Source organism: Cuculus canorus, chromosome 16 (genome assembly GCF_017976375.1).
Source record: "Cuculus canorus isolate bCucCan1 chromosome 16, bCucCan1.pri, whole genome shotgun sequence".
NCBI lineage: Eukaryota > Metazoa > Chordata > Aves > Cuculiformes > Cuculidae > Cuculus > Cuculus canorus.
The window spans coordinates 2,673,440-2,701,055 of record NC_071416.1 but is presented as its reverse complement, the minus strand read 5'-3'; the positions used below and the strand labels follow the sequence as shown (position 1 = coordinate 2,701,055).

General features: G+C 54.5%; 1 protein-coding gene across 5 annotated transcripts in view; it reads right to left on the bottom strand.

Annotated features, from left to right (window-relative positions):
* Positions 1 to 27,616, bottom strand: part of DLGAP4 (DLG associated protein 4) — a 191,168-nt gene that overhangs the window by 151,014 nt on the left and 12,538 nt on the right. For 4 of the 5 annotated variants that reach the window (XM_054081903.1, XM_054081899.1, XM_054081902.1 and 1 more), the window contains exon 2: positions 9,575 to 9,720. The gene's annotated coding sequence lies outside the window, so the exon portion shown is untranslated. Of the gene's footprint in view, positions 1 to 9,373; positions 9,502 to 9,574; positions 9,721 to 27,616 lie in introns of those variants that run through there. The other variant, XM_054081901.1, reaches the window with a different exon arrangement.

Genomic DNA, 27,616 nt, shown 5'->3' with positions numbered 1-27,616 from the left:
TTTCTCTCGTAACACACTGATCTGCTGGATCACACACACAAAGATCTCACTGTCTCGTATCTGCTTCTACCCCAGGACTCCAGTGAAGGCACAAATAGAAGCCAGCAGCCCTGTCCCAGGGAAAATAAAGCCTGTTGCAAGGAGGCAGCAAGCCCCAACCCAGCTGAGAGCAGAGTATCATTATCTCCGTGGTCCCTGGGCAGCACTCCCCCCCTCCTCAGAGGGTCTCAGGAGGACAGTCCTAAGTCCACCTGGCAGGCTCAAGGTCCTGGAGGCAGGAGCTGGCCAAGAACACGCTGTAAGGCAGTGGAGCACAGAGGGCACGAGCAGGAGGGCTGGTGAGTCCAAGCGGTTAAAGCAAAGTGGCACAGCTGCTCCCAGCTCTGCTCTCAGCCCACACGCTGCTGAGTGGTGGGTGGGAGGTTTTTTTCTCTGCATTGCAAATCCCTTCTCATTCGAGTGCTGCAGTGCTGTTTGGAAGGAAAACAACCACTCTGGAGAGAGAACAAAGGGGTCCAGAACAGCACTGGCACCTTCTTCTGCCCAAGGCAGCTCCTGGAACTAGCCCCGGGAGAGCCTGGCTCTGTAGATAAAGCTAAAGCATCCCTAGCAGGCAGCCTGGCTCCGAGCAGGAACTGTCCCTTCCCATTCTCCTGTGCTGGTTTCTGGCACAGACAGCCCCAGCTAAGCTCTCTCTTCAAACCTGAGAAGAGGGAGGAAAGGAGGAGAAGACAAAGGGAAGAAGGCTTCCAGGTCTGCAGAGGCTGTCTGGCAGCACAACGAGAGCCATGAGAAACAGTGGGAGGAAAGAGCTCCTGGTGTGTGGCTGCAGCCCCTTCGCAGCGAGGGCCAGAGCAGTTCTGGGATGGGGTGAGTGCCTCAGTGAGGAACAGGCAATGTGAAGGGACCGTGCTTTCTTTCAGATCAGTTGGAGGACCCTGGTTGGGAGAAAACTGGACTGCATTTATTCCCTTTGTGGCACAGGATGTTGGGAAGCTGCTGCTTTCTGCCTGGTCAGTGCAGGGTGCTGTGCCCTGAGCCCCTTGGAACGTGGCTGCCCCTTTCCTGGAGAAGTGATTTTGCACTGCGAGCTCTTCAGGTTCCTCACGATTCCCAACCCAGAGATATATCTCCACATGTGCACATCTCCAACACCCAGCACCCGCTTCACACCCCCAGCAGAAGGTTCTCTTGCCAGACAAACAGCACGGCTGCTTTGGGGAATCTGCAGCAAAACAATCCTCATATTATCACAGAACAGTTTGGGTTGGAAGGGACATCAAAGCCCATCCAGTTCCAGCCCCTGCCATGGGCAGGGACACCTCCCACTGGATCCAGTTGCTCCAAGCCCCATCCAACCTGGCCTGGAAGCCCTCCAGGGATGGGGCAGCCACCACTGCTCTGGGCAGCCTGGGCCAGGGCCTCCCCACCCTCACAGGAAACATTTCTTCCTAAGATCTCATCTCAATCTCCTCTCTTTCAGCTGAAAACCCTTTCCCGTCATCCTGTCCCTGCCCTCCCTGATCCAGAGCCCCTCCCCAGCTTTCCTGGAGCCCCTTTCAGTCCTGGAAGCTGCTTTAAGGTCTCTCTGCAGCCTTCTCTTCTCCAGGCTGAACAACCCCAGCTCTCTCAGCTTTTCCTCATACAGGAGATGCTTCAGCCATCAGATCATCTCCGTGGCCTCCTCTGGACTCGCTCCAACACACCCACGTCCTTCCTGTGCTGAGGACTCCAGACTCCCATGTTTGCAGGTGCACAAGTTCCCCCGTCAGCAAATTTGTGGAAGCCACCTTCCTCAATGTTTGCCTCCACTCTGCAGGGGGACAGAGGTTGGTTTGTGCTTCTTCGCACAGAGGTTCAGTGACTGATGGGGTGTGGAAGTCCAGGATAGTGTCCACAGGGTTCTTTACAGGTGACAAGCCCTTGCAGAGGTTCAGCCTCTGGGTGATGAAGGGGACAGGAGTACTGTAGAGCTTAGATTAACTACGTGTGCATTGGGCTGCCTCTAGAAAGAGCCCGTATGGACCAGGAGCCTCTCAGGAGGAAGCTATGCTGTGTCAAAAAGCCGTGACTCTTCCTCTAGGTCCTTGGAAACCAGGTAGATGGGGATGGAGTGAGGGAAGTAGTGCTCTGTGGAGGGCTCTCACAAGGGACAGAAAAATGCCTGCACTCTTCGTCCAGACCACTTGTTCCTAATGGCAGAGTTCATACTGACTGGAACGTAGGAGGAGAAAGGAAGGAATAAAACCAGAAAGCCCTAAAACCAAGGGACAGCAACCCCGGCAGCAGAGAGCCATTGCTGGGGCAGGGACCTGAGGGTGGATTCAATGCACCAAAGCTTCTGACAAAAAGCACCACAGGGATGTGTGGGGTCGGGAGGTGCCAGATCCACCTGCCCCTGGCCAAGCTAGCCCTGCCTCTTCAGTCCCGTGCTCCCCACCACGGCATTCATCCAGTCACCTCTCCAAACTGATTCAACCCAGCTTTTTAGAACAAACCATCTCTCCCTCCATCCACCTGGTGATCTGTCCTTCCATAGATTTCTCTTTTGCCTACACACAGCCCAGGTCCATCGGCTGTCTGCGTTGCTGTTCAACAAGGAAGGTAGCCAGGCAGCTCTTAGGCTCCTCATCTATCAGCTCCAATCGGTGTCTGTGGGTTTTCCCCACAGGGAAGAAAGTGTACTCTACATCTGTGCCAGGGAGAAGATGGATCTGCAGAGGTCTGGGCACCAACACTACTTTGAAAATGTGGCCTGGGGCAACAAACACCAAGCCTTAAATCTGTCCTTTGCTTTTATTCAATCTCTATTCCAAAAGGAGTGCTGATATCTCCACCAGTGGCCTATGGCATTTAAAACCCTAGACAATCCCACAAGCTCATCACGTGCGGATGGGGAATCTGACTCTGCAAACAGGTAGACCTCTTCCCTTTGAAAGAAGGGCTGGAGCCTGCAAGTCACACGCTTGGTTTCATTGTTCTGTGTTATTCATATTGTCCAGTGCCAGAATTTCTCCAGGCTGAACATCAGTTCAAAGCAACCCCACAGGTGACCCTTAGCCCTGCAGAAACACCTCTGCTCCAGGATGTGCCAAACACTTTGGGAAAGACAGATTCACGACGATGTTTTGTTACAGATACGCTCAGGGACTACAGTCCTCTCTCAGGAGGAAACCTAGAGAGCACAGGCCAGGTGTTGGACTGAACGCAGTAAATACTCGCCATCCCATCCTGTACCACCGCCTCCTTCTGTACTCAAGGAAACAAGGCTTGGTAGGGGAGCAGGTCCCTAGTCCTTCCTGAAAACACTGGACCCAGACTTTGGACCAAGCCCTGCTCCCGTTCACCGGCTCTGTCTGCAGCACAAGTAAGAAGCAATGTTGGAGCCTTAGATTAAGCTTCACTCCAACACACAAAAGAAGGGAATTAAGAGTGAGAAGCCCTCAGCTGCCTCTTTTCAGAGCTCTGGGACCTTCAATCAGTTTCACCCTTTAATTTTTAATTTCAGATGCCCTCCCACAATGCACAAAGGCTTTGCTGTCCCTTTCCTGCAGGCCAGCAGCTCCCTCCAGCCCCACCAGTGAATTTTTACAGGAGCAGAACAAACACATCCCTGCTCACCTAATTTGAGCTCCTTTTCACCTCCAGACCCAAAGTCAGAGCACGAGGTGGTTTATACAATTATCCAGCACGGAGAGCAGCCATCCCAGAGGACTCTGTCTGCAGACACAAGGTAGCAAAGAGATGGAGGCTTCTAGTGCAAGCCTTTCTCCTTTCAATTCATTCAGCTTATCAGTTTCTCAATGATCAATAGGCAGCAGGAGGGTTACTGTGACACAGGCACGTCTCTAGTGGAAGGGGTTGTTTGGGTTCCAAGCTGAAACGCAAATGCAAAGTGAGACCAGAGCCCCAACAACACATACGGCAAGAGACAGGCAGTCACACCTGTGTTTTCTGGTGCTTTCAAGAAGGGTTATGGAAGCAGAAATCTTGACTCATGATGAGGACCCAAATCCCCTTTCTGAAGACAGGTTTCACTGAGCACCTTGTGCAGAAACTTCAAGAAGGTCCCTGCTTAAGACAGCCATGAGTGACATCCTACTTTTGAAGGTGCTGAAGCATCCAGCCACTCTCAGATGGGTGCCAGAAGGGGTTTGGCCACCTTGGCATACAGTGAGCAGATGGAGGACAGCAGCTCTGGGTCCTTCTCAGTGGCTCCATCTCCATGCAGTTGTCATGCCAAAGTTTGCTCACGAAGTACTTAGCTGGGAGTGGGCAAGCACAAGTGTCTTCTCCAAGCCAGAAGAATGTTACTGACAGAAAACCCAGCCAGAGGTAGAGCCTTGCTTGGTGATGGAGGGGCACCTTGTGCTGAGAGAAGGTGCAAGGATAGTCTGACCTTGCATTCCTAGTCTTCCCCACAATATGAGAGGGCACAGGCACCCAGAGGTGGCTTGTACCAATGAAGCACCATGCATCCCACCACTGTGTTCCACTCCTCTGATGTGTCCTTCCCAGTGGGAAGTGCAGTTCTGGCAACAGGGGGATGCCTACTGCTCCTCCCTCCCAAGCATCACTGAATCATCACCCTGGATGCCCGCCCACTGCCTGCCCATGCTGTAAAGGATGCAGGAAGCCCATCCAGCAGGGCAGCTATGTGGCTTCCTAGCCAGGCTGAACCTAGCTCTGTCACCCTCCTGGGACATCACTTGCTACATGCTGGGACCCCCACCTGTGGACCAACGTGGTGTGCAGCCACTGTGGATTCATAGAACAATACAATCGTTACGGTTGGAAAAGACCTACTGCCCATCCAGTCCAACTGTCAGCCCCGCTCCACCATGCCTGCCAAACCATGTCCCCAAGTGCCATGGCCACACGGTCTTGGGGAATCCATCACTGCCCTGGGCAACCAGTCCCAGTGCTTCACACATCTGTCAGCAAAGATTTTTTCCCAATATCCAACCTAAACCTTGAGGCAATTTCCTCTCGTCCTTGTCCCTTGGGAGCAGAGCCCAGCACTCACCTCCCCACAACCTCCTTTCAGGAGCTGCAGACAGTGATGAGGTCTCCCCTCAGCCTCCTCTTCTCCAGATTAAAAAGCCCCAGGGCCCTCAGCCGCTCCCACAACCCGTTCTCCAGACCCTTCCCCAGCTCCATTCCCTTCTCCAGATGCGCTTCAGCCCCTCAATGTCTTTCCTGGAGTGAGGGGCCCAAAACTGAACCCAGGATTCGAGGTGTGGCCTCACCAGTGCCAAGTGCAGGGAGACTATCCCTTCCCTGTTCCTGCTGCCCACCCCATGGCTGATCCCAGCCAGGAGGCTGGTAGCCTTCTTGCCCACCTGGGCCACTGCTGGCTTGAGTTGAGCTGCTGTTGATCAGCAACTCTTCTTCTCTTTTGGAAGCTTTCCAGCTGCTCTTTCCCAAGTCTGGACCATTGTGTGGGGCTGTTGTGACCCAAGTGCAGGACTCAAAGCACTTGGCTTTGTTAAACCTCATACAGTTGGCCTCAGCCCATCAATCCAGCCTGTCCAGATTCCTCTGCAGAACTTTCCTATGCTGGAGCAACTCACAGCCAAGCAGAGTCCACCACCACAGTGTAGTTGACATCTTCCCCTTGCACAGCAAGGCAAGAGCATGTCCTGTGCACACTTCCTTGGCCCTGACCCTCCAGCCTCTCAGAAACATGAGCAAAGACACCTTCAGGACTTTTCTCCTCTCAAATCCAGGTCAGCAAGGAAGAACCATGCTTGTCTCTGCCCTCATTTCACAGCTTCCCCAGTGTTCCAGGCAGGGCTGAGGGCAGCTCCAGAGGCACGGTGTGTCCCCTCTGCCTGCTCAGCCCACGGCAGGCAGGACCGTGATTAACTGGGCACAGAAAGCCTCCCACCTCAAGCACTCCTGCCCTGTGCCAGAGCACCTGGCATGCGGCTCTCGCCTTCCAGCAGCTCCTATGGCAGCAGTGTGGGAGCTGGGCTTGGCACCGGCACAGCCGTTCACCTTCCAGTTTCCAAGGAGCTACAGCGTGCCAACAGACTGCCAGGGAGGACTGTTCCTCCCCAGCACCTGGGAGGTACAGAGGAGAGAGGATGGACACACACACACACTGGAGGTAGATGTGGATTTTTTTTCCCTTACCCCTTCCTTACAAAATAGAGAAGGGAAAAAAGAAGGAAACTAAATATAACAAAATAAAAGAAACCCGACAACTCCAACTTCTGTCTCAATGAATAAATGAAATGCATCCCAAGAGGTAATTAAGAGCTTCGAACCAAACATGTGTCACCTACGGAAAAAAAAGGAACCCAGAGAGAAATCAAGCAACTGCAATTAAGGAGAAGAGACAGATGAGAGATTGCCAGGGAGTGGCGAAGGCCAAGCAGTGAGGGCCCTGCTCCTGCTGCCCACGGCTCTCAGACCAGGGCTGCTGCTCTCACTGTGCCCCACGGGTCCCACAGGAGAGCGCAGTCCCGCTGGTGCAGAGGTCTCCCAGAACTCAGTGGTGTTCCCAGTGGTTTTCCGATGCTAAGGGCATAGAAACATAGAAAGGTTTGAGTTAGAAGGGACCGCAAAGCCCATCCAGTTCCACTCCCTGCCACGGGCAGGGACACCTCCCACTGGATCCGGTTGCTCCAAGTCCCATCCAGCCTGGCCTGGAATACCTCCAGGGATGGGGCACCGCTGCTGTGGGCAACTTGGGCCAGGGCCTCCTCACCTTCATTGTGAAGAAATTCCTCCTTACGTCTAGTCTAAATTTGCTCCTCTCCAATTTAAAGCTATTCCCCTCGTCCTATCACTATGTACCTTTATAAAAAGTCCCACCCCAGCTTTATGTTGCTATAAGGTCTCCTCGGAGCCTTCTCTTCTCCAGGCTGAACAACCCCAACCCTCTCAGCCTGTCCTCATATGGGACGTGCTCCAGCCCTCGGATCATCCTTGTAGCCCTTCTCTGGGAGGGCTACACTTCCACTTCACTGATTCCTGTGCAACCAATCAACTTTGCGCCCTGTGCAGACTGTGTCCATTTGCTCTCAGGTCTCCCTTCCTAAATCAGACCCCAAGCTTTGTCTCACTCATCCTTCCCTAGCTGTCACATCTAGGAAATACCCAAGCCCACCTGATTTCATTTCCTTCTGGCCCTTTCCCTGTCCTTGGCACTACAGTGTGTGGGAGCTGCCTGGAGCGTCGCTGTGTCTCAATCATCACCCAGACACGTGCTCAGTTTGCGTTGGAAGGGTTTGCTGTTTGTGCGTGTGCTGTGCAGGAGGAAGGCTGGAGGAAGTGTTTCCTGCAGTGGAGAAGGGGATGAGGTTGTGGTTGTGCATGACTTCAGTCCTCAGTCCAACACAGCGGCCATTTGTGGCGCAGAGCCCATCTCTCCAATCATGCATGCCCGACCTCTGTCCTCACCCTGAAATCTGCTTCTCAGAAACACAGAGAACCATTTCGCTGGAAAACACCTTTGAGATAATCGAGTCGAACCGTACCTGTCCACTACTAAACCGTATCTTGTCCACCCACTCTGAAATCCCTCCAGGGATGGTGACCCCACCACTGCTCTGGGCAGCCTCTTCCAGCGGTAGACAACCCTTCCAGTGAAGACATTTTTCCTAATATCCAATCTAAACCTACTTGAGGCCATTTCCTCTCACCTTACCTCTTGTTATTTGGGAGCAGAGCCCAGCATCCACCTCACCACTCACAACCTCCTTTCCAGGAGCTGCAGACAGTGATGAGGTCTCCCCTCAGCCTCCTCTTCTCCAGATTAAACAGCCCCAGGGCCCTCAGCTGCTCCCACAACCCCTGTTCTCCAGACCCTTCCCCAGCTCCGTTCCTTTCTCCAGACACGCTCCAGCCCCTCAATGTCTTTCCTGGAGTGAGAGGCCCAAAACGGAACCCAGGATTCGAGGTGTGGCCTCACCAGCACCGAGCACAGGAGGACGATCCCTTCCCTGCTCCTGCTGCCCACCCCATGGCTGACCCCAGCCAGAAGGCTGTTGTCCTTCTTGCCCACCTGGGCCACTGCTGGCTCACGTTCAGCCACTGTTGACCAGCATCCCCCAGGTCTTTCCCGCTGGGCAGCTTTCCAGCCACTCTTCCCCAGGTCTGGAGCTGCACGGCATTGTTATGGCTCAAGGGCAACCCTTGAGGTCTCTGCAATCACTTGCCAGAGCCCTGATGTCAAGGACAAACCTCCTTGTATGACAGCCCGCAGAAAATCACATGCCTCTTCCTTCTCAATGACCCCAGAAGACTGCAAGTAAATGCTTTTATTGGCCCAGTGGGTGGACAAAAAGATTAGCTTGGTTGATAAAAAAACATGGATTTTCCTACGACAATTCAAAGAAGGGTTTTGGTAGCTGCTGTACTGAGAAAGCCACATGCTGTGAGGGTCGTGCACTCCCTGGCAGCCCGTGCTCTTTGGAGAAGCCATTATTTACTTCTAAGTGGTGTCAGGGCCAGAAAAGAGCACCCACAGCAGTCTCTGCACTGTCCCCACCCCTTGGGGACCACAGCTTCTTTCTATTGACCCAGGCTCCAGGGCTTTGAAGGAAAATCCCCTGCCATGTTCTTGATGCTTATTGGATTTTATGACCACCTTCTCTCTTTGGGAGGCCAGATCAAGACCTTTTGAATGTTTGAGCTTGTCTGAGTTGCTGATGGAGCCCGTGTCACATCCTAGGAGATGGCAGGAGATTATTCCTGACACAAGGAAGGCATGTGATTTATCCTTCCGTAGGTCTGCCCTGCCTATTCACTGCCTCTCAAACGTCTGCTGCTTGTAGAACAAGCTCCTTCCCAATAGACCTTAGCATCCACCACAGCACTGCTTGAGTCCAGAGCCCTGTCCTTTGCACAAGCTCATCCCTTGCCTCGGGCGAGAATCATAGGCTTTCCACGTGCTTGAAAGGGCTGCACCCATTCCCTGCAGAAGCCTCCTTCTCCGGCTTGCCAGAGGGTTCAAGTATATGCATCTTCCACTTGTCCACCAAGCCCACAGCGACTCAAGGACCTTGGGGACCACAACATGTGTAGCAAAACTCATAGTCATGGGCTAACAGCGGAGCGCAAACCATGGTGAGGGGCAGCCCCACTGCACCTACAGCCGGATCGTGTAGGTGTGTCCTGGCTCTGCTGGACACTTGGCTCGTGGCTGCTCTGTTATCCATAGGTTCTGTGCCACAGTCACAGCAGAAGCCTGGATGCACTGGCATTCCCCCAGTCACTGCCCAGCATCACAGGCATCACCCAGAGCCGAGACCATCACCCCCCATCCCCCCTGAAAGAGTCTCCCATGCCACTGGGGACCACACCAGCATCTCATAGCAGCTCATCTGGATGTCCATGTCTCCCCTTCCCCTACCAGCAGTACCTCTCCTCCTTCGCTGCTGCCCAGCACTCAGGATCTCTTCTTGCCTTGCAGGGCAACAGGATCCCAAGAGAGAAGCTCACTTTCCAGCACCCCCAGGCTCCTCTTGCCTTTGGCACCAAGGAAACCCCACGGAGCAGAACCATGACCCCGCAGGGGTCCTGCCTCAGGCCCTGCCCTGCCTGTGGCTCCCGGAGCACTCACAGTCCAGACGCTGCACTCCGAGGCGGCTCTTCTGCAGGACGCTGCAGTCATTCGCGAACTGGATGACGCTGGTGGTCCATGTGCTGGCTGGAGGGTGGGCAGAGCCAGGTGGCAGCTCTGTGACCGTGCTCACCGGGCTCCTTGGGCTGAGAAGGGCAAAGACAAGTGTGAGTTCAGGGAGGGATGGATTAACCCCAGTCCCTTTCCCGTCACAAAGTTCTTCCCCAGCCCCAGGTCCTTTCAGGCCCACTCAGTGAGGGAAGGAGCCAGCAGAGATGTTCCTGCTCCAAAGTACCCAGGTCCCAGATGCATCACCCATCTGCCAGGTTCAAAGTACACCCATACCCAGTATCTCCTGCAGGAATTCCTCTCTTCCAGCCCTCCGTGGATCCCCATATGCCTCTGCCTTCCCTGGAAACACACTGGGCAGGGCTGAGCCATGGGGCACCCATCAGAAGAGCTGGGAGAGCGCTCACAAGGAACAGAGAGGAGCGGTCTCAGCTACCCTGCAGAGCAAAAGTCAGAAGCAAAGAAGGAACTCAGCAGGGATAACAGTCCATCCCTGACTTCTCCAGTCCTGCTCCAAGCATGGCCATAGACTCATGAGCTCATCAGGAATCACAGAGTTTGGAAAAGACCTCTTAGCTCATCCAGTCCAACCGTCAGCCCAGCCCCACTGTGCCTGCCAAACCATGTCCCCAGGTGCCACAGCCACACTGTTTTTGAACCCCTCTGGGGATGGAGACTCCACCACTGTCCTGGACAACCAGTTCCAGTGCTTCACCACTCTGTCAGTGAAAGAAACCTCCTCTGGCACAACTTGATGCCATTTCGTCTTGTCCTTGGGAGAAGAAACAACCAATCCACCATGAGTGGGTGGTGGTCACACTGCTGAGGTCAAATCCTCAGACATCACCTAAACACTTGCTGAGGTCCTGTTGAAATGGGCAGCACCATTTCCCTAATTCCAGGGTCTCCATGGTTGCCAGAGACCAAAAGCTGGGCTCCAACTTGATGAAGGTGTCCAGCAAGGTCAACAGACCCCAGCACAGTGAGCAACTCACCCCTCTGCAAAGCAAACCTTACACCTTATGACTGTTGATGCAATTGGGACACCACACAGCTACTCTCAAAGGCTCAGAGAAGAAGTGGGCTTCAAGCCATGAAAATGGTTACGTGTTCCACCAAGCTAAAGAACAGGGCACCTTCCTTCTGCCTCCAGTCAGCCTGGCTCACCACACCAGTGACATGCACATCTGTCCTCCCCATGCACTTTGAAAAGAGCAGCTTACACTCTGATCGGATTAGAGGAAGAAAACTGCATTGCAATAAATCCAGGGAGGGGACTGCTTGCCTGGGCTTTAATCTGAGGGGAGCCTTCAAGATAAGAGCATTAAGAAGTGGGGATAAAGCAGCCTTGGTGCAGGACTGGTCTGAGCTGGTCACTAGTCTGGGGAGCAGCACAGCAGAGCTGGCTGCGGCACGCCTGGTGCCTGAGAGCGGCTCAGCACATCTCCTCAAACACGACCTGTCTTTCCGTGTCTGCAGCCATCTCAGGGCAGCAGATGGGGGAACTCTGAGAAAGGCAGGGCAGAGGACATGGGATGGCTCCAAGAGACCAAAAGTTCAAGAACAAGGACAGCACAAACTTCATCAGGAGACCTTCGAGTAGCGTGGGACCTCTCCCCATGATGCCTCCTTCCAGTAAGAGATCTGGCACCTACCAGCTCTGACTGCGCTTCAGCTCCAAGCTGACACTGGATTCCCTCCTCTGTGATGTCCTTTTTCTGTGGGCCAGAGGCAACACGTACTTCGCAGAGCTCTGCTCCTACTTCTGAGGTAATCATGAAGAGTCACCACCACCATTACCATCTGGGTGACCTCCAGCCCCAAGCCATGCCCTATGGATGGGACAGGAGCTAAACAGCTGCTGCGGCAAAGCAGAGACAAGCTGCTTGCTCTCCAACTTGCTCCTCCAAGAAAGCCAGGCACCTTTTCTCCCTCATGTCCCTTGAGGGATAATCCCCAGCACCAGGGGAGAGGGTGGAAATAAGAAGTCTTGGCCATTCTCTGATGAAGGCTGAGGAGGGAAATCTATTCCCTCACTAGGTTTGCATCTGGAGGACCCACGGGCAGAAGCCACCTGGGATGTGGTTGGTGATGGAGCCACACCTCATGCCAGTGCAATCTGGTTGGCATTAGTGGGGACGGACACGCAAGGGCAGCTCCTGGCGCAGGTTCTCCCGCACTCAGCTGGTGAAGCCCTGGCTGAGCGCACAGCCTCATTGTACTCCTGAGATGAATGGAGACAGCCCTGCAGCCTGGTGTAAGTAATTGAGAAAAGAACATTTGTAAGGCGGGAGACAGCTGGATTAAAAAGGTGAAGCCCCAAAAGCAAATGAAACGAGAATCATTGATGACAGATGGGAAAGCAGTATCTGAGTCCAGAGTTTTCCTGGATGTGCTGTTGAACAGCAGCAAGGCAAGAAACGCTTAGATCAAACAACTGAAAGAGCTTGGGCAGCCAGAGGGGCTTAGGATCATAGAATCTCTTGAGTTAGAAGGGACCCATAGGGATCATCAAGTCCAATTCCTGTCCCTGCACAGCAGAACCCCAACATTCCCACCGTGGGTCTCACGGCACTGGCCAAATCCTTCTTGAACATTGTCAGGCTTGGGGCCGTGACTGCTTCCCTGGGAGCTGTTCCAGTGCTCCACCAGCCCCTAGGTGAAGAATGCTTCCCTCATGTCCAACCTAACCCTCTCCTGGCACAGCTTCCCACCATCCCCTCGGGTCCTGCCCTTGGTTGCTCAGCACCTGCTCCTCCTGCCCATGTGAGGAAGCTGCAGACTGCAATGAGGTGTCCTCTCAGTCTCCTCTTCAGGCTGAACAGACCAAGTGACTTCAGCTGCTCCTCACACGGCTTCCCCTCTAAACCCTTCACCAACTTGTAGGCTTGCAGGACCTATTGCAGTTCAAGTGGCACAATCAGCTGCTGAGCTCCAGGTTTCCCAGCCTTGGTGGGACACCCTAGTGCAGGTCCCACAGCCCACACCTGGACTGCTGACCAGCAATAGGATTTCTGCTGGCAGAGACCATACATATGGACGTGTGCCCCAGGGGAAGCTCAGCAGAGTTTGGACCAGACCATCGCTGCCTGCCCAGCACAGCCCCTTCTGTGCACCTCCCATGTCATGGCCTGGCAGAAACCCCCAAAACATCTGGTTCGTTCTTCTTGAGGGCATTCAGAGACACCACACAGAATACAACATAAAGGTAACTCCTGCAGTTTGCTTTGTTAATTGCTGCTGATCAGACAGCTTTCTTGGCAAGGGGGGAAAAGATATTTGGGTAGGAAAAAGATATTGAGTTGGTAAGACAGAAGAATTCAAAAGTCCTCTCTTTGCCCCAGGTGCCAAGCAGACACAGGCCACCCCCGCAAAGATAGGGCCTGTGACCACCAGGCTGGCCGAGAGCCTCTGGATGAGTCCCATCCATGATGCAGGGAGAGTGGAGGAGCCCAGGCGAGCCACTGGCCTGCAACTCCTGCAGAGGCAGACTGGGAAGCGGTCAGCCTTGTCGGCCACAGAGCAGATCCCTCTCCCCACTGTGGACCCATCAGCCCCAACTTCCCTCCTTCGTGACTTTCCACATCCTTGCATCACCAGTGTGGTCACTTGACCCTCGGGCCATCAGAAAGCACGAACTGCTGCACCACCTCAGGCCACCTCCACACTCTCCCAGCACAGCCTGGGGACTGGTCTCCTCACATTGTCTTTTTCTTCAAGACCAAAGCAATCTCCAACAGGTTTCAGTCCTTGCTCCCCCATTCCCAGACACTAATCAGAGCCTTCCCATCCCTGTACCACCCAAATCATTCTCTGCTGGCTCTAAAACCCAGCTGGGATGGAGAAAGCAGCCGAGACTGCCTGATCCCAAGCAGGTCACCTGCTACAAAGCAAAGTTCAGGACCGCCTTCATTGGTCATCTTTAAAACACAGTTTCCTTCAGTGTCCTGGACAGCCCCACGTGTTCACAAGACTCTGAAGCAAACCTAGAAGACAGTAGGAGGAGGTTTCCCAGCTGGAGAAGTGCAGTCAGGAAGGTTCATCCCAGTCCCATCATTTCCCAGTGGGCTGAGGACGGTGATGCAGGAGCATAGGATGGTTTGGGTTGGAAGAGACCTTAAAGATCAACCAGTTCCAACCCCCCTGCCATGGGCAGGGACACTATGAGGTTTGTCCCCGCACACTACAGACAGGGCTGTATTATCCCTGCTGTAAGTGCTCTGGCCCACTGCATGACACCAGTAGGAAGACCTTCTCCAGTACATTTGATGAGCCTCACATCTGTCTCGCAACTAGGTATGATGAGACACAGAGCAGCAATGACTTGCCAAAGAGATCACAGAGAACCATGAGGAGACCCAGGGATGGAGCTTGTATCTCCCAAAGCCCATCCAACTTGGCTTCTTCATCCAGCACATAAGCAGATAAGGAGCCGGAGCAGCCCTGAGAGCATCCATATCAGAGGGGTGGAACTCTGAAAGACAGCACCTGGTCTGTGCAACATCATTCCCTGAAGGTTCATCATCCACACACTCTGGGTAGCAAGATGCACACAACAGGGGACCACCAGTCCACAATCCAGCCATAGAGGACAACTACTGGAATCGCCATGGCCAGGATTACTGAAACCACCTACAAAGGACTTAAAATCCATGCAGAAGATGAGTCCTGGAGTCCAGTTCCCTTGAGCACAAAACCAGCAGGAGCCGTGCTTGAGGACACTGGTTGTGGGGTCTGAGTGGTCAGCTCCTTCCCTCCTGGGCAGATGCCTCGTTGAGCTCAGCAGGAGATGTAACCAGTACCTCCCATCCCAGGGCAATGGGAGCCCCCAGACCAGGGACCCCTCAGAAAGCCACCAGAAATTTAACTAAGGAGAAGGTTTGAGGCACAATCAGCCCTCAATGCGCTGGGAGGAGCCCTGGGAGTCAGGCAGCTCCAAACCTAAGAGGCAAAATGAGTCTGAAATTGGAGGAGCAGACAGCAGTGAACAGGAGCATCCCAGCAGGGGCAGAGTGGAGGTGTCTCCAGCAGCAGAATCAGCTCCTGTTCCACTGGCCAAAACCTTGACTGCAGAGTCCCTCCTTCAACGCTGGAAGGGATGGATGGTGGCCAGGAAACTTCAGGGAGCAGTCTCAGTGCCACCAACCTGGAGGACTCGGGCTCCTTCCAAGGAAGGATGAGGGCTCAAGGGCAGGTCTCTCCTGAGAATGCGAGGGGCTTTCTCTGCTAGTGCAGAAGCTTTAAGGTCCCCAGCGGAGAGGCACTACTGCTGCTTGTGTGGGCCAGGCTGGATTCGGGTGTTAATGAGCTGGAAAGTGCAGGGGAGATGTCTTTCAGCACTGCTTGAACTCCAGAGGTACTTCAGCATCACAGCAAAGTAAATACCCCATAAAACTTTCATCTGGCAGCTGTCCTGCAGCGCACAGGTCCCTTCACCTCTGTCCTCAGAGCTCTTCTTTGAGATGGGGAATCACTGTTCACGCTGCTCATGTTTATGATGGAAGCACTTAGCAAATCCCCAGCCTCAGTAAACGGCAGTGAGAGCTGGAGGAGTCTCAGGACCTCCGTCCTCGGCAGACTGGAGACACTGGGAGAAGCTCCCAGGCTACTGCAGGAAGGTTCAGGGGAAGAAAAGCAGTGAGCAGCAAAGGGGAGAATCACAGAATCATAGAATGGTTTGGGTTGGAAGGGACATCAAAGCCCATCCAGTCCCACCCCCTGCCATGGGCAGGGACACCTCCCACTGGACCAGGTTGCTCCAAGCCCCATCCAACCTGGCCTGGAACACCTCCAGGGATGGGGCAGCCACCACTGCTCTGGGCAACCTGGACCAGGGGCTCCCCACCCTCACAGCAAAACATTTCTCCTAAAATTTCATCTCAATCTCCCCTCTTTCATCTGAAAACCGCCCCCCCCTTATCCTATCTCAGCTCCCTGATCCAGAGCTCCTCCACAGATTTCCTGGAGCCCCTTTCAGTACTGGAAGAATACATAGCCCTGAGCCACAGCCTCAAGTGCTACACCAGGCAGGGATCCCACCCCCAGTGCTCACCCCGTCACCCACAGCCCCCTCCCAAGGCCACAGCTGACACCCTGCTCTGCTGCACCATGGGGCAGGAGCCCCATAGCCCGTGATGTGGGGCGGCTGTGGCCGAGGGCTGCTGTGAAGCAGCTGCTGCCAGCGCTTGCTGTGGGGCGCTGCCATTGCTCGCCCAAGTTGCCAGGCTGTTCCCTCCATCTGCTGGAACCCAGCACGTTTATTTTTGTGTTCCCAAGTTTGATCAGATCGACTCTTCCACTCTAATCTAATGAGTGCGCTGAGCTGAAACAAACACAATCTGTCCGCGGAGGGCTGGGGAGGAATGGCTGGGGGCACTGTGGGGGCACCAGGGGGGAGCCAGCAGTGCCTTGATGCACAAGCAAGATAGTTTTGGTAGCCAGCATGGCCCGCCCTTGCACCTCTCGCCCCACACATACCTGCACAACTCTCCTCATCACTCCAGAAGCTGAAGACCTGAGCATGGAAAACACCTCTTGAGAGAAGAGCATCCTCCCCAAGCCCCAGTCTGGACATGGCTCTGCTCTTTCCTTCCTTTCCTTGCCTGGTTCCCACGCCGCTCAACTGTCTTTCCAACTAATTACCCCATGGTGCAGTGGGCACGAGCCACGTGGCAGCCGGCATCTGTGCTGACTCCCAGAAATGACCTTGGCCGCTCAGAGGACAGCAGGAGCCTTTTTGCCTTCCAGGCTTCCCATGAGACAGGCAAGAAACCTCCAGCAGAAGGGACAACACGCACATCCCCTGCGGTTTGCTGCTCTCCAGTTGCGAGCTCATCTGTACCAGCTCAGCCAGCTCCAAAGGGTGGCTGGCAGCTCCAAAGGGTGGCTGGAGGCATCAGCCTGCAGGTCCTGTGCTGGGACGAGTTTCCTCCAAAAGGAATGTCCACCACTGACTCCCTGCGGAAACTCCCCAGCAGGATTTATGCCCAATTTCAGGCTTGGAAGATTTTCTCCCTCCCTGTTTTTCCTACTTAGCAGCAAAGCCCTGAGATGGGTTTGTTTGCATTCGCGTGGTGAACACACAGTGCCAGAGAGGAACTTGGCTGCACTGCTTTGGTGGGAAGAGCTTCGAGGGAGAGCAAGGGCTGGATGTGGACATCTGGCTGGGTGGCATTGTGGCCACTGTCCCACTGTGCTTCTTCCCTGATGTGAGGAAAGAGATGGAGAGAAAGGAGAAGACACTGCAGCTCTCTGGAGCAGAGAGAACAGCCCTTGGGTGCATCCGACCTTGCACTGATGGAAAGCCCCAGGAGCATCGTGGCTGGGAGAACGCTTGAAGTGGAATGCGAGCTGGCATCTGGCAAACTGAGGGGGGCTGCCTGGGCAGCAGCTGGGGGGCTGGAGGCAGGGCAGGCTGCTCCTGGCTGCCCAGCTGCCTGGCAGCAGCTCAGCTGGCTCTGCTGGGCTGCCCAGCTGGTCAGGACAACCCCATGCAAGGAGAGGGCTCAGATGCCACTCATGGGCACCGCTGGGACACGTACGGGGACGAACTGGTCATCTGCTTCCATGGGCAAAGGAGGAGGACGTGGGGAAGGCCCCTGGCAGCTCGTCACCCTGCCCTGCTGGGAGGGAGGGCAGGCAGGAAGGGCAGGAGGCAGGGCTGAGGGGCTCAGGGGGATGGGGGCTCCCTGCCTATTCTTTCCAGGTTCGTTTCCACACACTGTGCCTTGCACCTTCCCTCTGGCCAAGCCTGCTTTGACCTGGGTACCAAAGGCTCAGCATCTTCCCAAGCTCATATGGCCCTTCAGGAAACGTCCCCTCCAAGCGCTCGGGTGCTTGGGCTCCCGTGGGGGAGAGGTGCTGGGCTCCTTGGGGACCTGAGAAGGTGGCACAAGTCTCTTCACCCTGAGGAGCTCAGCACACACCCATCTGGGGTAAGGCAGCTGTGTTGGCTTAACCTTGAGCCTCGCTGCAGTCAAGCTTTGTATGTGGATAGGTTTCATTTAGTCTCCTCCCCAAACAAAATCCCCAGCTCCCTCGAGCTATCACAGCTGCAGGTTCTCTTGCCTTCAAATAATAACTAAGTCCATGCCGTGAGAGGCTTGCTCTCGCCCTGCTTTAATAAAGAGGGAAGATGAAAAGACCAGGAGAAGATTTGCTTTCACAGCACCTCATTGTCACTCCCAGTTCCGTGCTCTCCATCCTTATTTCGCATTCTCCTTTCCAGGAGCTGTCTGTAACCTTTTGATAATAACCTCTTCTCTCCCCAAAGCAGGCGTGGTCCTTCCTTTCGTGCGCAGCCAGAGCAACGTCACACTTTCCCTTTGATGCCAAGATAATGTACAGATGTAACATTGTGTGCATGTGTGACAAATGCAAACAGCCAGCTCTCTGTCCCAGATTCGGTAATATGAGGAGAAAAAGCAAAAGCTGGGGAAAAAACCAAAACATCTTAAAATGATTTCTTCAATCCACTTTCCTGCTGCTTCTCTTCGCAAGGCAAATGTCTGGGGTGATCTCCCCATCGATCACACATACACAGAGATGCCCCTGGGCAACTGCCCCCCGCCCCGGGGTCTCCAAATCACACAGTCACTGAATGGTTTTGGTTGGAAAAGACCTTTAAGACCATTGAGTCCAACCATCAATCCAGCCCTACTAAGTCTGCCACCAGACCATGTCCCCAAGTACAACATCTACCTGTCTTTTAAACACCTCCAGGTATGGAGACTCAACCACCTCCCTGGGCAGTGCTTGACAACTCTTTCTGTAAAGAAATTTCTCCCAATATCCAACCTGGACTATCTTCAGGCCATTTTCCCATGTCCTGTCACTGGCTACCAGGGAGAAGAGACCAACCTCTACCTCACCACAACCTCTTTTCAGGCAGTTGTAGAGAGCGATGAGGTCTTCCATAAGTCTCCTCTTCTCCAGGCTGAACAATCCCAGCTCCCTCAGCTGCTTCTCATTAGGTTTGATCTCCAGACCCTTCACCAGCTCCATTCCCCTTCTCTGGACACGCTCCAGCCCCTCAGTGTCCTTCTTGGAGTCAGTGGCCCAGCTGAGCCAGGGACAACGGGGCCCTGCTGGTACCAGCACGACAGAGCACTGGGGTGCATGGGGGGCTCAAATCTCTGTGCCCACAGGAGATGATGCCCCGCAGCCTAGTCAGATTACCCCATTACAGCCAAACAAGTAGCTCAACCCCCAAGTTTCTTTCAGAAGTAGTTTGAAGATGGATTTGCTGGAATGCCTCATTCACTGACAGTGGAGGAGCCAAGGCTTCCCCATTGAGCCCAACTCCCTCTCCAGCTGCTCTCCAGGTGCTGCTCAGACCCTTCTCCAGGCTCACAGGATTTTATGAAGTCCACAGAAATCTCCTACTGCTCCCTCTTCACAGTCCCCTCAATCAGGGAGGGGTTTCTCTGGTCCACATGAACATGGACATACCTCCTGAGGATGCTTCCCTGCACTGCAAGTGTGAGAGCCATCACCCCATCCATCCTGGGCAGCCCAGAGCAGTGGTGGCTGCCCCATCCCTGGAGGTGTTCCAGGCCAAGTTGGATGGGGCTTGGAGCAACCGGATCCAGTGGGAGGTGTCCCTGCCCATGGCAGGGGGTGGAACTGGATGGGCTTTGAGGTCCCTTCCAACCCAAACCATCCCATGATTCTATAATTCTATGACCCTTCTTCTCCAATGGCTTCTTAACTGTCCCAGCACATGCCTGGCAGAGGAGAGAAGCCTTTGCAGCCATCCCAGGGTCCCCACACACGATCCAGACCCATGTGTGCTGCTGGCATATGAAGGGAACAAAGTTTGATCCCATCGACCCTGCAATTTATCTAAACCAGTGCCAATGCCGATGTCAACACTCCCACTTCATATGGAGTGATTTGATCCAGAAGCACTCCAGGAGGGCAGAACCTGGGGAGGGTGGGCCTCCAATTTGCCAAAATCAGCCTGTGAGTGCTTGGTGCCACAAAAACCTTCCTGGCATGAAGCCCATGACAGTGCTGACAAGCTTCTTGTGATGACCTGCAATCACTCGTTCACCCGCGGCTTCATGATTCACTGCTTGGGTAGCTCAGCGTGGTGGGCCAGGCTGAGAGCCAGGGGAAGCTCACCCACAGTAAGAGGGACAGCGTTCAACAGATGGTACCCGTGTGCTCCACTGCCCCAGTGTCAGCATCCGTGGCTGTGCCCAGGCTGGGACTTCCCACAGGCAGCACCCACCCAACGGCATCTTTCAACTGGGGCGTGAGCGGGGCAGCAAGCATGGGCATATCCGTGGGACCCACTCCCTTGGAAAGGCTGAGCCTGCCCCTCTCTGAATCCAAGCTCTGATGGTGCAGAAATGCCTGGCACTGCATGGTGGCCGTGCTCGTGTGTATTGCTCCTTGCAAGCCACACGTGTGTATTGCTCCTTAGCCAGGCCTGGCTTGAAGCTGCCGAGGGGTTTGCAAGGATGAGCTCCAAAATCAGAGCATGTGTCTTCTGAAGCCTCTACACATGTGACTCTCCAGCCTTCCGGTGAAATAGTTTGCTTTCTCCGTTTACCTCTGGCTTTGATGCAGCCCCTCAGCATCAGGGGAGCTGGGCAGGGGGGAGCTGGGGCTGGGGTAAGAAGGTGCCTTCCTTGTCCGTGTTGCCCATCTGCCCTCTCTGAATGTTCCAGCTCCAGGCTGCTCCCCCCTGTTAATGGGAATCGGGGAGAAAGGTTGAGTTTATCTAAGCCAGCATCGCTAAGAGCCCTGGAACTCTGCTCAGTCATTAACTGGTGAGTAAATCGCACTCGGTGAGTCACCGATGCTATTATAAACACTTTCTTCTGAAGACTGGAGAAATGCAGAAGGAAAGCGGTGTTCCTTGAAGTCACTGCTGGTTCCTTCCATCAAGATCTCTGCTCTGTGACCAGGGATGGCTCCGCCTCCCTCACCGGCCTCACGGGCACCTGCCCTGCCAAGGCTGTGCTCCCCAAGGCCAGGCTCTTCATGCCCGGGGTGACAACGAGAGCTGCGTCTGCACCACTCCCACAGCCCTTCCCGTGCTTTGCGGCTGCACCTCGTATTAAACCATTTAGAAAGGTTAATGCATGCAGGAAAGATACGCCTTTCCCAGATTAATTGATGTTAAAGATACCAGCAGCAAGGAGTTGCTCAGTGCCATCCGTAACGTGGCAAGGGCTGCATGACCCTCTCCCAGCGTGCTCCCCTCAGTCTGCCCAAAGCACCTGCCTGTCACCCAGACCCTCAACACCCATTGTCCTGAGAGCCTCAACACCCACCGTCACCCTGTGCCTGCAGGGCTGCCTGCTGCCCTTCTCCCGGCTCAGACCCACGATCGCTGTGTCCTCCACTGCTCTTGTGGAAGAGGAAAGCTGCTGTGACCGCTCTGTGAGCCCTCTCCTCCATCCCCACCTCCTAAGAGCATGGCTTGGTCTGCCCAAGGACCACAAAACGATGCTGATACTCGAGATAGGCTGTGGCCATCACACCAAATTTCTGCTTCACATGCTGCTCTTCTTGGCCACCGGTCCAGCCCGTCTCCGTGCTCGCTTCCTCCCCCGAGCCCCATCCAACCCAGATCTCCTCCTACTTGCTCTGCTTGCCCCCTTGCCCTCTACATACCTCCCACTCTCATTCCCTTTTCCTTTGCATCTTATTTTTCAGCTTGTTGGCTTTTTCGCCCCTTCTGTTCCCAGGTCTCATTTTATCCTCAGCCTTGAAAATGTGAACAGCACCAACACCAGACTCATACTGGAGGGCATCCTGACCCCAGCCCAGCTCCCGCGTGGCTGTGTCCAGCTGGTTCACCAGTGGTGCAAAGTGCTCTGGCTCCTGTTGGCGATGCCACCCTGTTGCTTCCACCACCTCGGAGACAAGCAGGAGGAGACGAGGCGAGCCAGCCTGCTGCTGGGGCTGCCATGCCATGCTGACTATTTCACACTTGGTAGCACAAAGAGAAATGAAAATGCCAAAAATCTGGAGAAGGACGAGGAAGATGCATCAGACCAAAGAGGCAGCCGGATGAAATTCTTGCAGAGACCAACAGGCTCCTGCAGGAAGCCCTTCTGCCTCATCCCAGCCGGGGCACCTTGCCGGCTGGGGCAGGCTCTACTCCACGCTGCCATTCCCTGTGTCCTGCCCAGGCTTCAGGGCCAGACACTAAGATCTTTCAATTCCAAAGGATTACAAATTACTGTCTGATCCACTAATTAGGAAGGGAAGATGAGTGTGCTTCTGACAGCAATGTTTAGCAGCCATTTAGAAATTGCTCTAAACGCAGCAAGGCACTGGGAGCACCTCGCAGTGTGGAGCCGCATCTGCTCCACGCCAGCAAGCCCAGGACCGCCCCGCTGGCCCCACTGCCACAGCTCCTTTTCACCCTGTGAGGCTCTGCCTGATGCCGTATCCAGCTCGCCCAGCTCCTGCAGCGAGTCTTGCCCTTCTGCAGAGCTCGTCTGGCTCTCAAGGATGTCCCCAGGCCACTTGGCTCCCAGCCCTGCTGCCATTACTTCATATTTATTTAACAAAATTAAAACCTGTTTAGTGAGGCCAATTGAAGGCAGGGGAGACAAATTGGATCTTCACACTGCTGCCAGAGAAGGGCAGCCTGGCGCCAGGCTGGGGGCCACCTGCGCTGTCTCAGGGGCACATGGACCCTCCTTCCCACTCCTCCACTGGCAAGGCGTGCTGGAGGTCTGGGCAGCGGCCGGCAGTGGCACAGTGAGCTCCCCAGATGGCTCACACCACTTCTTGGGGTTCCCCCTTGTCTTCTTCTCTGCGTGGCTGCTTGTGGATGGGAGCTGGCTGTGGCTGGGGAAGGACTCCAAAAGGAAAGCTCTGACTGGCACCTCCGTGCTGTGATGGGATTCCCTGAGAGCCACAGATGATGCAGTCGTGCGTACAGACCTTACTGCCCAGAGGACCGCACCAGCCCCATGGCCACCAGCAGGGCATGAGGGAAGCAACCTTGTGCACGTGCGGTTTGGGTAGTGTCCATGACAGCAGCATGGAGACCACTCTGAACACCTCCTTCAGACTGCATCCAGAGGCAAGACATCGCTCCCAGGCACGAAGGAGCAGCAGAGCTGGCCTCAGCCCCTTCTGAACCCTCGCTGTCTCTAGAACAGCCTCTGTTTCTTCTGTAGCTCCTTACAGGACCAGGCTCCTCTCTCCTTGGTGAGAAACTTGCTCTGGATCAAAGAGAAGATCGAGTGGGTCTAGGACCATCTAAGGAAGTGGTCTACAGCTTTGGCCTTCCCAAAGTCATCCTAGTGCTGACGCCCATTCCCCAGCATCACACCCAACCCATCAACAGGCACAAACCTAAGCAGCCTGGCTGCCTCTGGAAGTGCTCCATCCTGTGTGCAAAGGCTTTCCAGAGGAGACCGAGCGAAGAACCAGAGCTCCAAAGCATGACCTACATCCTCAGAGATAGCCCTGCCCTCCACCTCTTGTATGACCCTGCTGGGACTCGAGGTCTGCAAAACCCAGCCTGGATGGTGTCCAACACCGTGTGGTCCCAAGTGCTTCCCGCTGACCCGTGGCAATGGGCAAGTGCGCTGGCACAACCCTGATCGGTCACATCCAACACAGAAATGCAAAACTGACATGAAGGCAGAGGGAGGACTTGGGAAGCCCCAGCAATAGGATCAGGTACTCACAGAGGAGCAGCTCCATGGCAGAGATGGACTTTGATGGCTTAAGGTATTGTTGGATTGAGTTACAGTGGTAGTGATGGCTGCTTTCAGTTTTAATTAAGTTAATCTACCTATATAAGTTCTTTATGCCCATAAACAGATGATCTGAGAGAGAACAGGAATTTCAGCCACATTTTTTAGGACATTTGAGTGTGGTTTTTGCAGATGTCTGTTTAACAGCTATGCCAGAACAACAACCGGGAGAAAAGCACCCACTGCTCAAACCACAGCACCCTGCGTTGTGCCAGTTAAATACAGAGTGACCTCTTGCTTGAGCTGCCTGGGCTTCCAGGGGAGGCAGGATTTCACATTCTCATTATGATAAAAGTTGAAATAACTGTGAATTTCAATGGACAAATGTACAGTGTATTTTCTATGCTGGGGAGAAGATGGTGAGCGCAGGACAAATTGCTCATGGAAATGATGACTAGCCCCAGGTCAGCAGAGCACACAGAGGCGCTGGGGTCTCCCTGTCCTTCTTCCCTTGTTCCCATCTCAAGTGGAGAGATCAGGCTGCTGGCCAGGCTCTTGCAGAAGGAGTTGCACTGGAGCTGCTCTCCAGCCTCCAGCAGACCGTTATTTAGGCTTGGCCAGCAGAAGTTCATTTTTCAGATGCCTCCAGTTACTTTTGGAGTAGCGTTTGATTCACTGGCTGCTTCCCAGGCTTGGCCTTTTCCATCACTGGGGCAAACAGGAGAGTCAGGGCCTGCTTCAGACCTGGGATGATCTCAAATCCACAGGTTTGGATTTTCTCCTCCCTCCTCCTTGCCTGGAGGACAAACAGAGGAACCTTACACAAAAGCATCAAGCTGACCGGAAATCCATCCCATCACAACCACAGAGAGAGGAAAAAACAGGAATGGCACTGGAAATTAAAATGTATCAAGGGAAGTGACAGCTTTCCCTCCCCTAGGTGAGTCAGGTTGGTTCTCTGAGGGCTTTTGTTCAGAGCCAGAAGCTCCTGAGCACTGGGCAGAGGAAGGGGAGGGATAGACCTGGTGTCTCCCTTGCTGGCCTTCATACAGCAGCCACTGGGGTGCTGCAGAGCTGTGGGGACCACTTTTAAGGGGTGCCTGAGCTGATGCCAGAGCAGAGGAGAGTCCTCGCCAGCTACAAGGATAGCTTGGTCTGTCATCATTTTGGCTTTCCAACCAAAAATGCCTCTCCCTACAGCACACCCCACTCTCCAGTAGCATTGCCAAGGGCAGGAGATGCCACGTCCCATGGGAGCAGCACCAAGCCCCATCCCTGCTCCGCTTGCCCCGTTGCCAGCAGCTCTATCATATCATAGGGGGGGGGGTCAGGAAAACTGAGGGTTCCTAATGCGCCTCCTGCACTGGGGCTGCTACAATGTCCTCTCGGACACATCCCTGTGCCAGCAGCCAGGTAGGACAGTCTTGCCTTCACCCTCTGTCCAGCTCACCAACACAACCGCTCGCATAGCCCAGGACCAGCAGCCAGGGCGAGACAGGGCCTCTCCTTTGTCCCCGCTTCCCTGAAGGCCACAAGGTGCTGTGTCTTCTTCTGATGGAAAAGGTCCCAGTGTGTCCTACATTTCCATGCACCCCATGATGGAGTCACTTCCGTGCTCAGGGTGGGAAATGTCAAACCAGCTGCCTTTCCCCTTTCTCTTTTCTCCTGTTGGTTAGGTGATCCCTGGTTTAGAGGGGACACACATGGCTACCAGGATAACCTGGTCCATGCTACCTGCTCTGGCTGGTGGCAATGGCCACCATCTCCTAGCCAAGACATCCAATTGAGGCAAGTGTCCTCTGGTGGCAGGGAGAGAAATCCCTGCCTCGTTCCTCAGGTGGAAGACCCGATTCCTGTGGAGAACAGCTTGAAGAGCTGAGTGCTGAGCCTGTGTACATAAGCATCCCTTTCCACCCTCCTGAGAAAGGGAGGTTAAAGCAGCGTTCCACCTCCTGCGTTAACAGCATCAACAGACATTTGTGGAATTCAGATTCCTTTTCTCTTTCCCTGAAATTTGCCGCAGCTCATAGAAAGCGCGGTTGCTTCTGCAGCAAACTGTGCAGTGACCATGAGGGATGCTCCCAGAGCAAACTCCGCAGGGAGCACCCACAGATCACCCTCAGACCAGAACTGGAGCTTGGCAGCGGGACTCTGATGGAGCTGGTGGGTGTTTGGTCTGAGCTCACCCCTGTGGAGGTGCTGGAAGTGGCTGGAGCCGTGAGGATGCCAAACACACTATTGATTGCTGATAGGGACAAAAATGGCTGGATTTGATGGCTTTGATGTCAGAATACAAAGCAGGAGGTTCCAAATAGCTACAGCTCATCTTCTTTGGCAGGACCATCCCAGGAGGGTCAACAGATCACCACTGGGAAATGACAAAAACTCTGGGGCAGAAACAAATAACCAGCCACACATAGGTGGTGTGGTCATAAATCAACCACTGGCCCAGGTTGCCCAGAGCAGTGGTGGCTGCCCCATCCCTAGAGGTGTTCCAGGCCAGGCTGGACGGGACTTGGAGCAACCGGATCCAGTGGGAGGTGTCCCTGCATATGGCAGGGGAGTTGGAACTGGATGGTCCCTTCCAACACAAACCATTCAGTGATTCCATGAAGATGACAACTCCATAGGGTGCTGGGAGAAGAGCTGTGGCACTGAGCAGAAGTGAACCAGGCCAGGCCAGAGCAGGCCTGGGCTTCTCTTCTCCCCCAAAATGGGACACTAACAGAGGACTAGGGAGATGTGTGCTACCATGAATCTCTGCGCTTCTGGAGCTACCCCAAGATGTTTTAATGGATGTTTAGAGGGACAAAGCTCTCCTGGGGCAGTGCAGATGGAGTTTGGGATGCCCACTACTGAGGTTAAGAGCCTGGCTTGGAGGGAACCCTCCACCTCCAGGTTGCCTCTGGGGCTTTGTCTCACAGCGGCCAGCCTGGTGTCCTGCAGCTTGTCTTGCTGTGTCAGGCACTGGATTTGGGCCCTTCTTCCCACAGGTGTACAGGGGCACAGGTGCTAATTCATGCTCAGCTCCTGCCAGCACCACCTCACCGAGCTTGTAGGTCAGCAGGGTCCACCAAAGCCACCAAACCCCACAGCAAAGATGAGAGGACGTGGTCGTCTAGCAAGGAGACCAGACAGAGGTTCTTGGAACAGCACAGGCAAGGAGGGAGCAAATCTGTAAGGACTCAACAGCTGGAAGTGGCTCACCTTCGCCAGGACGAGCGGTGCCACCAAAGTAGGGCTGCCAGGCTCCCCGGGGCCGCGGCGGCACAGAGACTTTCTTGGCGCAGTGCACAGAACAGGACGTATTGTCTAATTATATCGGCTCTGTCCCACAAAGAGGAGCTGGGAGCTGGGCTGCCCTATTTACACAGCCCTCCTCCAGTCCTCAGCAGCTGCAGCACTGGGGCCAGCCCAGCCCTTGCCCAATGCTGCGATGGCCCCGTTGTCCTTCAGCCTCATCAGCTGGAGGAGAGGAGCAGCAGCTCCCCACTGCCTGCACCTCGACACCTGGTGAGGTTTGCCTGGCACAACCATTCCCTGGCTGGACGTTGGCTCCTGGGGGTCAGGAGAAGGTTCTATGGGTCTGGGTCGGTGTCCGTTGGACCAGTGGCCTCTCTCCATCCCACCCTCCATCTCCTGGACTGGCCAATACTGGGCTGCCCTGCAGGCTGCGAATGATCCCACCCTGCTCACCGAGGTCTGAGCATCACATCAGGCACTTGGGGAACAAGCAGCCCCGGGCAGCCCAGCAGGGCAATCCTACAAAGGTGCTGGAACTTGTGACCTGGAGAGACAAGTCCTCACTGCTCCGCCTTGCACACGCATCCATGTCAGGAGTCATGAAGGGGTCTGCAGGAAAGGACTCTAGCTAGGTGTGAGTGGGTGGCATGGACAACCCAAGGCTGACAGAGTCTTACATCCCTGTGCCCCACTGAGTCAGCCCTCTCCCTGCCCAGCATGTAGAATCATAGAACAACAGAACTGTTCAGGCTGGAAAAGACCTCTAACGTCATGGAGTCCAACCCTCAACCCAACACTGCCAACTCCACCACTAAACTGTGTCCCTAAGCACCATATCCACATAACACCTCCACCGATGCCCTGGGCAGGTGGTTCTAGTGCTTGACAGCCTTTTCTGGGAAGAAATTTTTCCTAATATCCAATATAAACCTCCCCAACACAACTTGAGGCTGTTTTCTCTCATCCAGTCCCTTGTTACTTGGCAGCAGAACCACAACCTCCTTTCAGGAGCTGCAGAGAGTGATGAGGTCTCCCCTCAGCCTCCTCTTCTCCA